The sequence below is a fragment of the Chiloscyllium plagiosum genome, unplaced genomic scaffold (assembly GCF_037043375.1).
Source record: "Chiloscyllium plagiosum isolate Xiang-an unplaced genomic scaffold, Cpla_swu_hap1 HiC_scaffold_42, whole genome shotgun sequence".
Classification (NCBI taxonomy): Eukaryota; Metazoa; Chordata; class Chondrichthyes; order Orectolobiformes; family Hemiscylliidae; genus Chiloscyllium; species Chiloscyllium plagiosum.
This window is the reverse complement of record NW_028270180.1, coordinates 94,997,769-95,012,991: the sequence shown is the minus strand read 5'-3', so window position 1 is coordinate 95,012,991 and position 15,223 is coordinate 94,997,769. Positions and strand designations below refer to the sequence as shown.

The following is a 15,223-nucleotide window of genomic DNA, read 5'->3' as shown; positions in this document are numbered from 1 at the left end:
GTGGTTGGAGGGTTCTTTGGCGGAAGATGAGGCGTTCTTCCTCCAACCGTCGTGTTGTTGTGGTCTGGCGATGGAGGAGTCCAAAGACCTGCATATCCTTGGTGGAGTGGGAGGGGGAGTTGAAGTGTTGAGCCACAGGGTGGTTGGGTTGGTTGGTCCGGGTGTCCCCGAGGTGTTCTCTGAAACGCTCCGCAAGTAGGCGGCCTGTCTCCCCAATATAGAGGAGGCCACATCGGGTGCAGAGGATGCAATAGATGATGTGTGTGGAGGTGCAGGTGAATCTGTGGCGGATATGGAAGTTTCCTTTGGGGCCTTGGAGGGAGGTGAGGGGGGAGGTGTGGGCGCAAGTCTTGCACCTCCTGCGGTTGGGAGTGGAGGTTGGGTTGGTGGGGGGTGTGGATCTGACAAGGGAGTCACGGACGGAGTGGTCTTTACGGAATGCTGATAGGGGAGGGGAGGGAAATATATCCTTGGTGGTGGGGTCCGTTTGGAGGTGGCGGAAATGACGGCGGATGATGCGCTGTACATGGAGGTTGGTGGGGTGGTAGGTGAGGACCAGTGGGATTCTGTCCTGGTGGTGGTTGGAGGGGCGGGGCTCAAGGGCGGAGGAGCGGGAAGTGGAAGAGATGCGGTGGAGGGCATCGTCGACCACGTCGGGGGCGGAAATTGCGGTCCTTGAAGAAGGAGGCCATCTGGTTTGTACGTTTTTGGAACTGGTCCTCCTGGGAGCAGATGCGGTGGAGACGAAGGAATTGGGAGAATGGGATGGCGTTTTTACAGGGGGCAGGGTGGGAGGAGGTGTAGTACAGGGGGCAGGGGGCTCCGCCCTTGTGCCCCGCCCCTCCAACCGCCACCAGGACAGAACCCCACTGGTCCTCACCTACCACCCCACCAATCTCCATGTACAGCGCATCATCCACCATCATTTCTGCCACCTCCAAACGGACCCCACCACCAAGGATATATTTCCCTCCCCTCCCCTATCAGCATTCGGTAAAGACCACTCCCTCCGTGACTCCCTCGTCAGATCCACACCCCCCCACCAACCCAACCTCCACTCCCGGCACCTTCCCCTGCAACTGCAGGAGGTGCAAGACTTGCGCCCACACCTCCCCCCCTCACCTCCCTCCAAGGCCCCAAAGGAAACTTCCATATCCACCACAGGTTCACCTGCACCTCCACACACATCATCTATTGCATCCTCTGCACCCGATGTGGCCTCCTCTATATTGGGGAGACAGGCCGCCTACTTGCGGAGCGTTTCAGAGAACACCTCTGGGACACCTGGACCAACCAACCCAACCACCCTGTGGCTCAACACTTCAACTCCCCCTCCCACTCCACCAAGGATATGCAGGTCTTTGGACTCCTCCATCGCCAGACCACAACAACACGACGGTTGGAGGAAGAGCGCCTCATCTTCCGCCAAGGAACCCTCCAACCACAAGGGATGAACTCGGATTTCACCAGTTTCCTCATTTGCCCTCCCCCCACCTTGTCTCAGTCAAATCCATCGAACTCAGCACCACCTTCCTAACCTGCAATCTTCTTCCTGTCCTCTCCGACCCCACCCCAGTCTGACCTATCACCCTCACCTTGATCTCTTTCCACCTATCACATTTCCGACGCCCCTCCCACAAGTCCCTCCTCCCTACCTTTTATCTTAGCCTGCTGGACCATCTTTCCTCATTCCTGAGGAAGGGCGTATGCCCGAAACGTCGATTCTCCTGTTCCCTGGATGCTGCCTGACCTGCTGCGCTTTTCCAGCAACACATTTTCAGCTCTGATCTCCAGCATCTGCAGACCTCACTTTCTCCAACTCCTCAATGCTGCCCATGTTACCCAAACTGAACGTGTCTCATTTGCCTGCGTTTGGCCCTTATCTCATCAATCCTTCTCCTCTCAATATACCTCCCCTTTTCCATGCTGCAATTGTTCTTGTTTCTCCCATGTGCCCTTGGCTGTCCGTTCCGTCTGTGCACCATCCTCTGTGGATAATGTTCCCCCTCAGCTCCATCTTTAAATTCTTGCTCTCTCACCTCCGTTTATACCCTCTAGTTTTGTACTCACCTACCCTTGGTTATTCACCATTCTTAGGGTCACCCCGTGGCCTCCTCTGCCCAAGGGAAATATTTAGGACAATATTACAAATATCTCCAACGTATGTAATAAAGTGCAGGCCAATGTTGGCAAATGTGCCAAATGTCGCTTTCCCCACCCTGTCCACCTGGTACGCCACTTCCGAGGAACAATGTAACGTGCACACCCTGGTCTTTCTCTCTCTGTTCAACCCTGGCCAGAGCCCTTCCATTAACTGTGTTTGTCTTAACAAACTCCAACAGCTGAATTAAACTCCATCTTTCATTCCTTGGCCCACTGGCCCAGTTGGTCACGATCCCCTTTGATAACCATATTTACTGCCCACGACACCATTCATTTGATCATCAACAAACTTTCGCACAATCACTCCTATATTTTCAACCAAATCGTTTATGTCGATGATGCACATCAGTGGACCCAGCCCTGATCCTTTCTTCAATAATGGAATAAAACCATATTCTTGTCATAGAGCCATACAGCATGGAAACTGACTCTTCAGCTGATACCCACCATAATCTAAAACTAAACTCTTCCCAGCTGCCTGTTGCTGGCCCACATCACTCCAACCCTTCCCTATTCACCTGTTTATCCAAATATCTTTTAAATGTTGTAATTGCACCCACATCAACCCCTTTCTCAGGAAGTCCATTCCACACTCAAACCATCCTCTGTGTAGCAAATTGCCCCATATCTTTTTCTTTGAACATCTCTCTCCTCTAACCTTAAAAATGTGGCCCCTCCTCTTGAGACTCCCCCATCCTGAGGGAAAGGCAACTACCATTAAATTGATCTATATACCTCATTTTTTCATAAACCTTTATAGCATCATGTCTGAACCTCCAGGCTCCAGTGAAAAAAGACTCAGCCTCTCCAGCCATTTTTCAGAACTCAAGCCTTCCATACCCAGCAATATCCTGATAAATTTCTTCTGAATGCCCTGCAGCTTAATAATATCCTCCCTGTTAACTGGGCAACCAGAAATGGACAGAGTATTGCAGAACAGGCCTCACAAATGTCTGTGCAATCTCAACATGACGTCCCAAATCCTCCACTCAATGGACTGAGCAATAGTCAGGCATGCAAAGCACTGTCTTATCCATCCTGTGATGCAAGCTTCAAGAATTATGTAGCTGAACCCAGAGGTCCCTCTGCTCTAAAACACTAACCGAAGCCTTAACATTAATTGTATAAGCTCTACCCTTGTTTGTTTTACAAAATGCATTACCTCGTATTGAATTCCATCTCTAGTTTTTCAGCCCATTCACTCTCTTCATCAAGATCCCTTTGTAATCTCAGAAAACATCCTTCACTGTCCATGATGCCACCCTCCAGCCTGCCAGCCCATCACACATGGCTGTCAGTCGTACATATACCTTTGCTTGAGGCTCCACCATTTCTTCCCTAGCATCCCACAGTGTCCTATGATACACTTAATCAGGTTCTGGAACTTGCCATAGCTTTGTGTTTAAAACCTCCAGCACCACCTCTTTTATAACATGCGCTGTTTTCAAGTCATAGCGATATGCAGCATAGAAACAGACCCTTCGGTCCCCAACTCGTCCAGGCTTCCCAGAAGATCTAAATAAATCCATTTCCTTTTCCAGCATTTGGCCCATATACGTCTACACCCTTACTATTCAGATGCCCATCCAGATACATTTTAAATGTTGTAATTGTATCAGTCTCCATTACTTTCTCTCTCAGCTCCTTCCATACACACATCATGTATGTGAAGAAGCTGTCCCTTCAGTCCCTCTGTAAACCGTTCACCTCTAACCTTAAACTTATGCCCTCTAGTTTTGGACTCCCCAACTTCTGGGAAAAGGCCTTGAATGCTTACCCTATTCATGCCCCTCATGTTTATATAAACCTCTGTAAGGTCATCCCTCAGTCTCCGATTCTCCAGTGACAGTAACCCCAGCTTATTCAGCAACAACCCAGGCAATATCTTGTTAATCTTTTCTGAGCCCTTTCAAGTTTCGCAACATCCTTCCTGTAGCAGAGAGACTGGAATTGCAGAGTACTCCAATTGTGGTCTAACGTATTACTCTTGTTCCCTGAGTTCCCCAGTCTTTCTCCACAGTAAGTTCTGGAGTGAAAAAATAGTTTACGATCTCAGCAAATATCCTGCAGTTCCAAACATCGATGGCCTCATTGATCTTTAATGGACACTATTTGTCCCGAGTTACTTATGCACTCTTAATATACTGATACAATCGCTTTTGGATTCCCCTTTCCTTCTCTGTTGATGCTATTTCATGTAGCCTTTCTCCATTCCTGTTTTCTACTCAAAGTGTATTCCTACAGCCCCTGTATATCCTCAGGGATTCCCTTGATCCAGCTGGCTATACCTGACATGTTGCCCCCTTTTCCTTGACCAGACCCTCAGTAGACAGCCAGTGTTTCTGAATGCTGTCAGCATTGACCTGCACACAAACAGGAACATGCTGGCGCTGATCGATCAGTTTATCTCACTTTTAAAATATTCTCACTTGCCAAACTTCCCTTTCCCTGTAAATAATTCCCTTCCCCAATCACATTTTGAAAGTTCCTGGCTAATACGATCAAGATTGGTCAGGCTCCATTTTATAACTTGCACTTGTGGACCAGGCCTGTCCTTTTCCAAAGCTGTTTTCAAACTACTAGAACTGTGGGCACTTTGGCAAAATGCTTTCCCACTCACATCTCAGTCCCTTTCCCTACCTTAATTCTCAAGTGGAGGTCAGGTTTTGCCCTTTTCTCTTTTCAGGCCATTTACATATTGATTGGGAGTTTTCTGGAACACAATTACCAAATTCCTCCCTTGCAAACGCTGAACACTGGCAGTCCCAGTCTCAGTTTGGGAAGTTTAAAAACCCCTACCATAACAGCCCTATTATTATGGTTGATATTTAAGATGTCGTGACATATTTGTTCCTCAGTCTGCCACAGATTATTCTGGGTCAGCAGTACAGTCGTATCAAAGTGATGACCCATTCTTATTTCTCTGTTCCACTAACACAGCTTCACTGGGCGATCCCACAGGAATATCCTCTCTAAGTACTGCTGTGATGATTCATGCAATCAAAACCCACCACCACACGTCCTCTCTTGCCTCCCCTTCCTGTAGCATCTCTACCTTGAATCAATGAACTGCCAGTCCTACCCCTCCCTCAGCTGTGTTTCTGTAATAACTATAATATCCCAGTCCCATGTTCCAATCCATGCCCTGACTTCATCTTCCTTAGCTGTCTGGCCCCTTGTATTGAAATAAATGTAGTTTAATCATCAGTTTTCCCCCATTCCATGCTATGTTCTTGCCTGCCTTGTCTGCTGAAATTGCTGTCTTTAACTCGTGTACCAGCCTCTATCTTCTTTCTGGCCTTACGACTGTTTAAGGTCCAACACCCTGCCAGACTAGGTTATATCCTCTCAAGCATCTCTAGCAATTCACCCCATAAGGATATGGGTCCTTCTCCCGCTCCCAGTTGAGGTGCCTTTTCCACCCTGTCTCCCTGTGCTGCCACCTTCAGGGATCCATGGACTTGTCCACCAAGGTCCCTGTATTCCTCAGTACTCCGCAAGGACCTACCGTTCATTATGTCTGTCTTTCGTTTATCGTACCACCCACAGAGTATTACCTCACTTCGATCAGAACTAAACTCTGCTTATATTATCATCCAATCGACATCGGACTGCAGACGGAGACCATCCTCCTCACTGTGAACAACACCCTCACCTTTCATGTTATCTGCAAACCGACTAATGATACCTTCTGCTTTCACATCTGAGTTATTAATGTTCAATGGTTCCTGCCCAGATCCCTGTGGTACACCCGCTGGTGAAAGTATTCTATCCACCAATTTTGCATCCAATTTGCCAACTTGCCTTGGAACCCAGTCCTTTTGGACCAGCCTTCCATTTTGCATCTTGTCAAAGGACTTAGTCAAGTCCGTGTAAACCACATCATCTGCACAGCCCTCATCAATATACTTAAGCACCATTTCAAAAAAACTGAACTGAATTCCTCAGACAGTATCTTCCTCTGCCAAATCCGTGATGACTAAACCGAGTTGATCCTTACCTTTGCAAGTGTTGATTCATCCTCACAATTGTTTCCAATAATATCCCTCCCCCTGCTGTTAGACTATCTGCTCTGTAATTACCTGGCCTACCCGTGCTGCCCTTCTTGAACAAAGGAACCACATTAGCGATCCTCCAGTCATTCAGCATTTCACCTGTGGCCAGCAAAGTATTAAATATATCCACCAGGGCCCCAACAATCTCTGGATAATTAGCGTGGGGTCAAGAATGCTGGTTCAGGCAGTGACACCCACATCCCATGAATGAATAAATAAAAATACATATGTCTCTCCCTACCTCTGCAAACCCCTCCAGCTGCAGCAATTCGTACTGGCTTTGTAACACTGTTCAGGCCCTGACCACTCTCTGTAACTCTCTCACTACCTCCAGCACCTTCATCTTTCCCTGTTCCTATCGTGTCAATAAACCCTGACAATGATTCCCCTTCCCATTGCCCTCCTCCTGCGAGCAGACCCTTTGCAATCCCTTTAAAACTTACTCCTAAAACTCTCTCTCACTTCAGGATTTTAAGTACTTTGTGCTGATATTCTCAGCCTCATAATCTAATATGATCCATTTTGTCCTGAGTGAGGGACTGGTGGGGATTTCTTGCTGAGTTTTAATCTCTTTCTGTGGAATGTCCTTTTGTTGAGTGTTTTACACTCTTCCTTCAAATGTTTTCCACTGTACATTTCCAGACACATATTTCAGTCTGTTTAGCCTGTTTACCTTGGTCAGTTCTCCTCTCAAACCCATGTAATTGGCTATTTTTGTTTCTAGTTGTCCTTTCTGTGATTCACTTTAAAACTTTATATTTCTTTAAACTGCACTTTATCACAATTTCCCAGAAGATCTCTCCAGGTGACATTACTCATTCACTATGTTTTATCACACAACAGTCGCTCTGAGACAGTTACGTCCCTCGCCAGTTGCACAATGTGTTATTCTAAGAAACACTGAAAAAAATTCTCTGAACTCCTCTTCCAATATCACTGTTGTCAGTGTGATTGTCCCAGACTTTGCGAATATTGACATTTCACTAAATGTTCACCATGCCTGTATTAAAAATTCCAATGAATTCCTATTTATTGCAGTGACGAGCCATGAAATGCTGTTTGGTGGTCTAAAACTGTTCTGCTGCTTGTGTCCTTGGCAAGTAGTAGGCAGAATTTACATTCAGACTGACTCTACTTCATGATCTGAGACCAAATACTTTCTCTATAATGTCTTTCTTACCCATTATTGTTAGCATTGCCCATTTTGCCTGAGTTTGCACAAGGCTGTGAAACATTGAATATTTATGTTCCACCTTTTGTTCGCCCAGTAACCACATCTCTCGGGTGTCTAAATCTCTTTTATCTCTGTGTCACAAATCCATCTGCCCCATTGCAGAGACTTTGTCCATTAATAAAAAACATAATTTACTCATTCCCACAATTTCCTGTCACAAATGGATTTGCTGATGTACAGTTTTAGTTAAACTTTGTCCCATCCTGTTCCTTTCTGTGTCTTCGGTCACATTCCCATGCTGCTCTGATGCTTCACGTTTTCTCTTTGGATTTGGAGAGCTCCTTTCACCTGAAGCCTGTCCCTGCATCCTCTCTGTCAGTTTAAAACCATGTCCATAAATCTACCAACGTAATTGGCCAGGACATTGTTCCACTGGAACTGTGCTGGGACCAATCTGAATGGATTTTTTTAAAAATCAGGTATGGGATGTGGGTGTCTGTGGCTGACTAGCCTTTATTGCCCATCCCTTGCTGCCCTTGAGCTAAGCAGCTGGCTCGCCCATTTCACAGGGTAATTGAGAGGCAAACACTTTGCTGTGGGTATGTCGTGCAGACCACATGAGAGTGAACTGTTGTCTTTCTCTGAAGGTCAAGTGTTTGGATTTTTATCAATACTTATTTATGGATTGTTAATACCAATTTTTAAAACATATATTCATTTAAAATTCCACATGGTTAGAAGTTAGAAAAAAGAGAGGGGTGGTCACTTTGTTGGGACTGTATTGTAGACTGTTGTAGACCCAACAGATACCAGAGGAGCAGATGTGTAGAGAGATTGCAGATAACTATAGGAATAATAGAGGAGTGCAGGCTGGAGATTTTAATATTCCCTGTATTGACTGGGCCACCTCGAGTATAAAAAGACCTGGACGGAGGGCAATTTTTCAAATGTGTCCAAGGAAGGTTCCTAAATCAATATGCAGAGGGCCCTACTCTACTCAGGCAGGTGCAACACTGGACCTCCCCTCAGAAAACGAGGTCGGGCAAGTGACTAAGTGTCATTCGGAGAGCACTTTGGGTCCAGTGCCCACAACTGTCTTCATTTTAACATAGTTATGGAAAAAGATCAGCAGGTCCACAGATTGAAGAGGAAAACTGGAACAGGGCCAGGTTTGGGGCCATTCTGCAGGATCTGGCTAGCGTCAATGCCGTGAATTTAAAATTGCACAACGCCCAGCTATAATCCAACTCGCTTTGGAAGCGCTGGTCATCACTGTAACAGATGAAAGGCTTAAACTAAATTTGTTTGATATTCTATTCCATGACACTGCCATCCTGTTGCTATAAATTCTGTACCTTAGGATTGTGCTCCACAACCACCTGATGAAGAAGCAGTGCTCTGACAGCTAGGGCTTTCAAATAAACCGGTTGGACTGGAACCGAGTGTCGGGTGATTTTTAACTTTGTCCACCCCCAGTCCGACACCGGCACCTCCATATTATGATTGCAATCGATTGGGTGAGTCTGTTTGAAGGAAAAGGAACAACTGGCAAATGGGAGGCTTTTCAAAGTGTGGTATCAAGAATCCAGGACCAGTATGCTCCATTGGGATAAAGGGAAAAGCTAGCAGGTTCAGGGATCCTTGGCTGATGAGGGATAATAAGGCTCTGGTCTTGAAATGAAGACTGCATGCATTGGGTTTAAGATTTCCGTATCTACATATTCTTAAAGACATGATCAATCTGTGGAGACCCTACGATCCTCTCAGTCCCTGTAATACTCACAATCTGCAGAAGTCATTCCAATGCCTGTGACTCTTTCAATACATTTCCTACAAGACCCACTATCTATGTGATATCTTTTCATTGCCAGCACCCACCCTGTCAATGTAAGCTCCTCCAGTGTCTCCATCCATCTACTCATTTCCATAATATTCTCCAGCTCTTACATGTGTAAACATCACCCTCCCCTACAACCCTTCCCACTCTGACCAAACTGGAGGAGGTTACTCATGCTCCCTAATCTGTGAAACTGTCTCCAACCAAAGTTGCTGTCTTTATCACTTGGAGAATTTGTCTGATTCCACACCCCCTTTATCTAAATAACCTGCGGAACCTAAGCCTTCCTGTGTCTATAAACATCTTCAGTCACGACTACCCTCCCTACGTCTATTTGTTTTTCCAATCTGTACAACCCACTTTATCTCTGTACTCAGCTCCATTCACCTGAAACATTCCTGTCTGTGTAAAACACCCCATCCTATCCCTGTAAACTGCTCCATTCCTCCCAACCTCCCCATCTCCATGAACTCCTGTAGGCCCGATAGCTCTCCACATTTCTGTAACCTCCTGTGGCTCTATGCTCCTCCCTCCCTGTGAAAGCACCTCCAGTCCCCACAATTCTTGCAGTCTGGTCATCTGCCTCCTGTTTGTGTCACTTCATTCAGATCGCATCCTCTCCCGCTTCCCGAAACCTCTTGCTGCCACCATAACCCTTGCTATTAGAACATGGAGTAGCACATTCCAGTACAAGCCCTTCAGCCCTCAATATTGTGCTGACCTATTATCCTACTCTGAAGATGAAACGAACCTACATACCTTACATATTACTATCATTGATGTGCCTATCCAAGAGTTGCTTAGATGTCTGTAACGTGTCTGAATCTACTACCATGGCTGGCAGTCCATTCCAAGCACGCACCACACTCTGTGTAAATAACGTACCAGTCCCTTCCATGCCGACAGGATATCACAACCCAATCTAGTCCTACCTGCCAGCACCTGGCCCATATCCCTCTGATATCTAAGCTAAACCTTCTGCCAATTACCTTAAACTTATGTCCCCTTGTGATAGCCATTTCGCCATGGGAAGTAGTCTCTGGTTATCCACTCTATCTATGCCTCTCATTCCCTTGTACACCTCTATCATGTCACCATTATTCCTCCTTCGCTGTGATCAGAAAAGCCCTAGCTTCCACAAACTACCTTCTATGGGCATGCCATCCAGTCCAGGCAGCATCCTGCTCAATCTCCTCTGCACTGTCTTTAAAGCTTCCACGTCCTCCCTATAATGAAGCGAACAGAACTGTTCACAGTATTCGAAGTGTGGTCTAACTGGGGTTCTGTACAGCTGCAGCAAAATCTCACATCTCTTCAACTCAATCCCCCTGTTAATGAAAGACAACACACCATCCGCCTTCTTAACAGCCTGTCACCTTGGGTGGTAACCTGAGGGACACAGGATCCCTTTGTTCCTGCACGCTGCTAGGAATTCTGCCTTTAACCACGTAAATGTTTTCTGCAGAATCCTCCAAACTAAAACTATCCCTATCTTTGTAAGTTCCTCCAGTCCCTACAACACTCATAAACTGTGAAACCTCCTCAAGTCCATATATTCCTAATGTCTGCAAAATCCTCCCGTCCCGATGTCCCTCCATATCTCTGTAACCCCCACCATCCTCCAGTGCCCTTCTGGGGAACATTGCAGAGCAAGGAGGAGTTGGAGAGTCTGGGCCATGTTACAAGGTATGAAGGGCTGCAGAACCTGGAGGATGGTACAAATTTCGGAAGGGACGTGGGACTTGCAGAAGGTTAGAGGTTCCGGGATTCATTGAACCTGCAGGATGGTTCAGGGAATGGCTTGTGGAACCTGGAGGATATTATGATTTGAACCACAGGTAATTTTTGATTGGACAATTCAGCCGATCTTACAGTCATAGAGATGTACAGCATGGAAACAGACCCTTCATTCCAACTGAGCCATGCCGACAGGATATTCCAACCCAATCTCGTCCAACCTGCCAGTACCTGGTCTATATCCCTCCAAATCCTTTCGATTCATATATCCATCCAAATGCTTCTTAAGTGTTGCAATTGGACCATCTGTAAGATTGGCTGAAAGATCCAATCAAACATTACCTGTGGTTCAAATCATAACATCCTCCAGGTTCCACACCCATTCATGGTCACATTCTGCAGATCAGTCCCACCTGCTAGCACCCGGCCCATCTCCCTCGAAACCCTTCCTATTCATATACCTATCCAGATGCCTTTTAACGGTTGCAGTTGTACTAGCCTCCACCACTTCCTCTGGCAGCTCATTCCAAACACGTACTATCCTCTGTGTGAAAAAGTTGCCCCTTTTTATCTTTTATATTTTCTACTCTCACCCTAAACCTCACCCTATAATTCTGGACTCGCAAACCCCAGGAGAAAGACTTTGTCTATTTACCCTTTCCATGCCCCTCTTGATTTTATAAACCTCTATAAGGTCACCCTCAGCCTCCGACTCTCCAGGAAAAACAACCATCACCTGTTCAAACTCTCCCTATAGCTCATCCCTGGCAACATTGATGTAAATCTTTTCTGATCCCTTTCAAGTTTCACAAAATCCATCCGATCGGAAGGAGAGCAGAGTTGCATGCAGCATTCCAAACGTAGCCTAACCACTGTCTTGTACAGCCGCAACATGACCTCCCAACTTCTGTACTCAATACTCTGACCAATAAAGGAATGCACACCAAGCGCCTTCTTCGCTATCCTAACTACCTGTGACTCTACTGTCAAGGAACTCTGTACTTCATTTGAAAAATTGCATAGACAGGTAGAGTGGCCCGAGGTCTTCTGGGTAATGCTAGTTCAGTCTAAGCTGGTAGGCAGAGCCAGTGAAATATTTGCAGCGCTGTCTGATGAATGGTCGAGAGATAATGCACATGTCAAATAGGCTATTGTAAGTGCTTATGGATTGCTTATGAAACAGAAGCCACTACAATTCTTTTTACTGTACCATCGCTATCTGTCAAAGCTCCTTCAGGTCTATATCCTCCGAATTGTTGAAACCTGCTATCACCATTGGAACTCCCATTATTTCCTAACATTGTTGAGTGTCTAAAACTTTCCTTTCAGGTTAATCTCCTCCACTGCATACAACACTCCTAGCCTGTGTAATCTCTTTATTTCCTTCAGTTCCTATTTACCTATCTATAGGTATGACTGCTTTGTGGCCATTGCATCCTCATTTATATCTGCAAAAGGCTCTGCTCACTGTAGCACATCCTATGCTCATAAGCGAATCTGGTCTCTCACAAGACTCTCTATCACTCTCTCCTCTAGTCTCTGCAAGCTTCCCTCCCCCTGTTGTATCTTGCAGCATGCACACCACTCACTTTCTCTGACATACCTTCCAGTGCATAAATTTATCTCTCCTTCTAACTGTAGCCAGTCTACAACTTCATCCCTGTCCGTGCAACATCCTCCAGTCCATATACTCCTCTCTATTGCTGCAGCATTCTCCAGCTTATATCATCTTCCATGTGCTTGCAACATTCTCCAGTCCATACCACCCTCCCTTTCCCTGTAATATTCTCCAGTCCATACCATCCTCCCTATCACTGTGATATTCTCCAGATCCCATAACTGTTGTTAAATGTGCGACATCCTGGAATGCTGTGAATGTTTCTACGCCCTGCTCAACATAGTCCATGTAACGGGCCACAACCCTACATACATCCCTATCTCTGGAATCTAATCAAAGACGCTTTATCTCTCTAACTTCCTCCAAACAATAATATGTTTTCTCCTGTGGACATTCTGTAGCAACTGTAACTATGTTTAACCCTGCAACATTGTCGCACCCCCAAACAGTTCTCCCACTCTGTGACCTCTATCCATCCCTCAAAGGCCCTCTCTCGGTGACATGCGCCATGTATTTGCTACAAGGCAGATGGAATGACAGTATTAACTGAAGGGAACAGATATGATCGAACTGTTATTGTGGAGGGGTGGCTGCAGAATGACCATGACTGGGAAGTGAATATTGAGGGATTGTAGGGATTTAGGCAGGGTCAGCAACAAACCAAACAAGGCCCCGTTTTGTTGTGAAGAAAGGATGCAGTCAGTGCATTAGTGAGACAGCCAATTTAATCTGGCAATCAAAACATAGAGTCATTTTGCATGGACAGCTTCCAAATAGCAAGGGGGATCTGGAAGATCAAATCACAATCCATGCCCGTTGGTAAGTTGGATACAATATTTTCTTGGTGATAGTCGACAGAGGCATGTGGAGTGGTCACTTTCTGATTGGACGTCTGTGGCCAATGGTGTTTCACAAGGATCAGTGCGACAATGTCTGCGTGTAATTTATATCTGTGATTCAGATGGAAAGGTCAGCAGTTTGATTAGTATTTTGCAGACGACATTTGGAAAGGCATGTAATGATTAGGGATAGTTAGGGGAATTGTGGACAGTGAGGAAGAGTGTTCAAGGTTGCAACAGTGTGTAGATCAGCTGGAACATTGGGCAGAGATGTGGCAAATTGAATTTCATCGGGACAGGTGTGAAGTGATGCATCTATGAAGTCAAATGGAAGAGAGAAGTGCACTAATTGACTAGTTGGAAACATTGATAAACAGAGAGACATTGGAAGCAAATTCATAGCTCCCTAAAAATAGCAACACATCAGGATGTGGTGGTAGAGGGGGAGTATGCTTTGCTTACCTTTAATGGGCACAGTATTGAGTACAGACGTTTGCATGTCATGTTGTGACTGAATGAAACTTCAGTCGGTCATGTTTAGAAGGTTGCGTGTCGTTCTCATCGACACACCACAGGAAGGATGTGGGGAGGTTGCAACAGAGGGTTGGCAGAATATTGCCTGGCTGAGAATGTGTTTACTGTAAGGAGGTTGGACGCAGTTGGATTGTTTTGCATGAGCATCGGAGACTGAGGGGTGACCTGGTAAAGGTATATAGCATTAGGAGAGGCATGGATAATGTGGATAGTTGGAATCCTCCTTCCAATGTAGACATATCAAATAGTAGGGCGCATCAGTTTAAGGTGAGAGTGAGAAGTTTTAAGTGAGATGAATGAGGCCAGTTGTCTTTACCGAGAGGGTAGAAGCTGCTCAGGAGGTGGGAGAGGTGGCAACGAGAGCAAACATTTGAAGGGCATTTCAACAGAAACATGAACAGGCAGAGAATAGAGGGATATCGCCCACGTGCAGGCAGATGGGATTAGTTTAGAATAGCATCAGGGTCAGCACAGCGATGGTGGGCCGAAGGGCCTATTACTCTGCTGTACTGTTCAATTTTCTAACTTAACGACATTTAACCTGTCAAAGCCCCTCTGAATCCTGGATGTTTCATTCAATTTCTCTCCCATTCTTCAAAACCCCAATAGGTTCAAGGGCAATCTACTCCACCTCTTCTCATTGGAAAATCCCGCCATCTCCAGGATCAACCGAGTGAACCTTCCCTGGCCTGCCTCCAACACAAGAATGTCTTTCCTTCGGGCACGCATACTATTCATTGTAATCTAGGTGTGGTCTGACTTGTACCTTGCATCGTTTTAGCAAGACCTCTCTATATTTAGACTCCATTCCCTCTGTAATAAATGCAAGCATTTGATTTGCCTTCTCTATGACCTGCTGATCCTGTAAGCTACCTGTTTCAGATTGATCCACAAGGATTCCCAAAATCCTTTGTGCAATCAGTCTGAAACCAAACGGTGTTAGCCTGACAGTAAGTCGGGAACGTGCTGGAATGTGTTATAAAGGATATGACAATAAATGATAACTGGATGCTTAGAAACAATGGGAGACGCATGATTTTATAAAAGGGGAATATTTTAAAATCTGTTGGATTCTATATTTTGGTGTGACCTTAAATGGCAGTATAGATGAGGGTGGGGGAGGCTAGTTGCGGTAGAGGGATATTTGACATTTCAGAAGCATTTTGACAAGTTTCAACAAGGGCTAAAAATTAGCTCGGGAGAGAATAGGGCCCCTAAAAGGTAATTGAGGCTGTCTGTGTGGAATCACTGCTGATGGGGGAGATA

The 15,223-nt window shown here is 45.8% G+C and overlaps 1 long non-coding RNA gene across 1 annotated transcript in view; it reads left to right on the top strand.

Moving 5' to 3' along the window:
* LOC148138010 (uncharacterized) overlaps positions 1–15,223 on the top strand; it is a 99,989-nt gene that overhangs the window by 82,521 nt on the left and 2,245 nt on the right. The gene's annotated exons all lie outside the window — the stretch shown is intronic.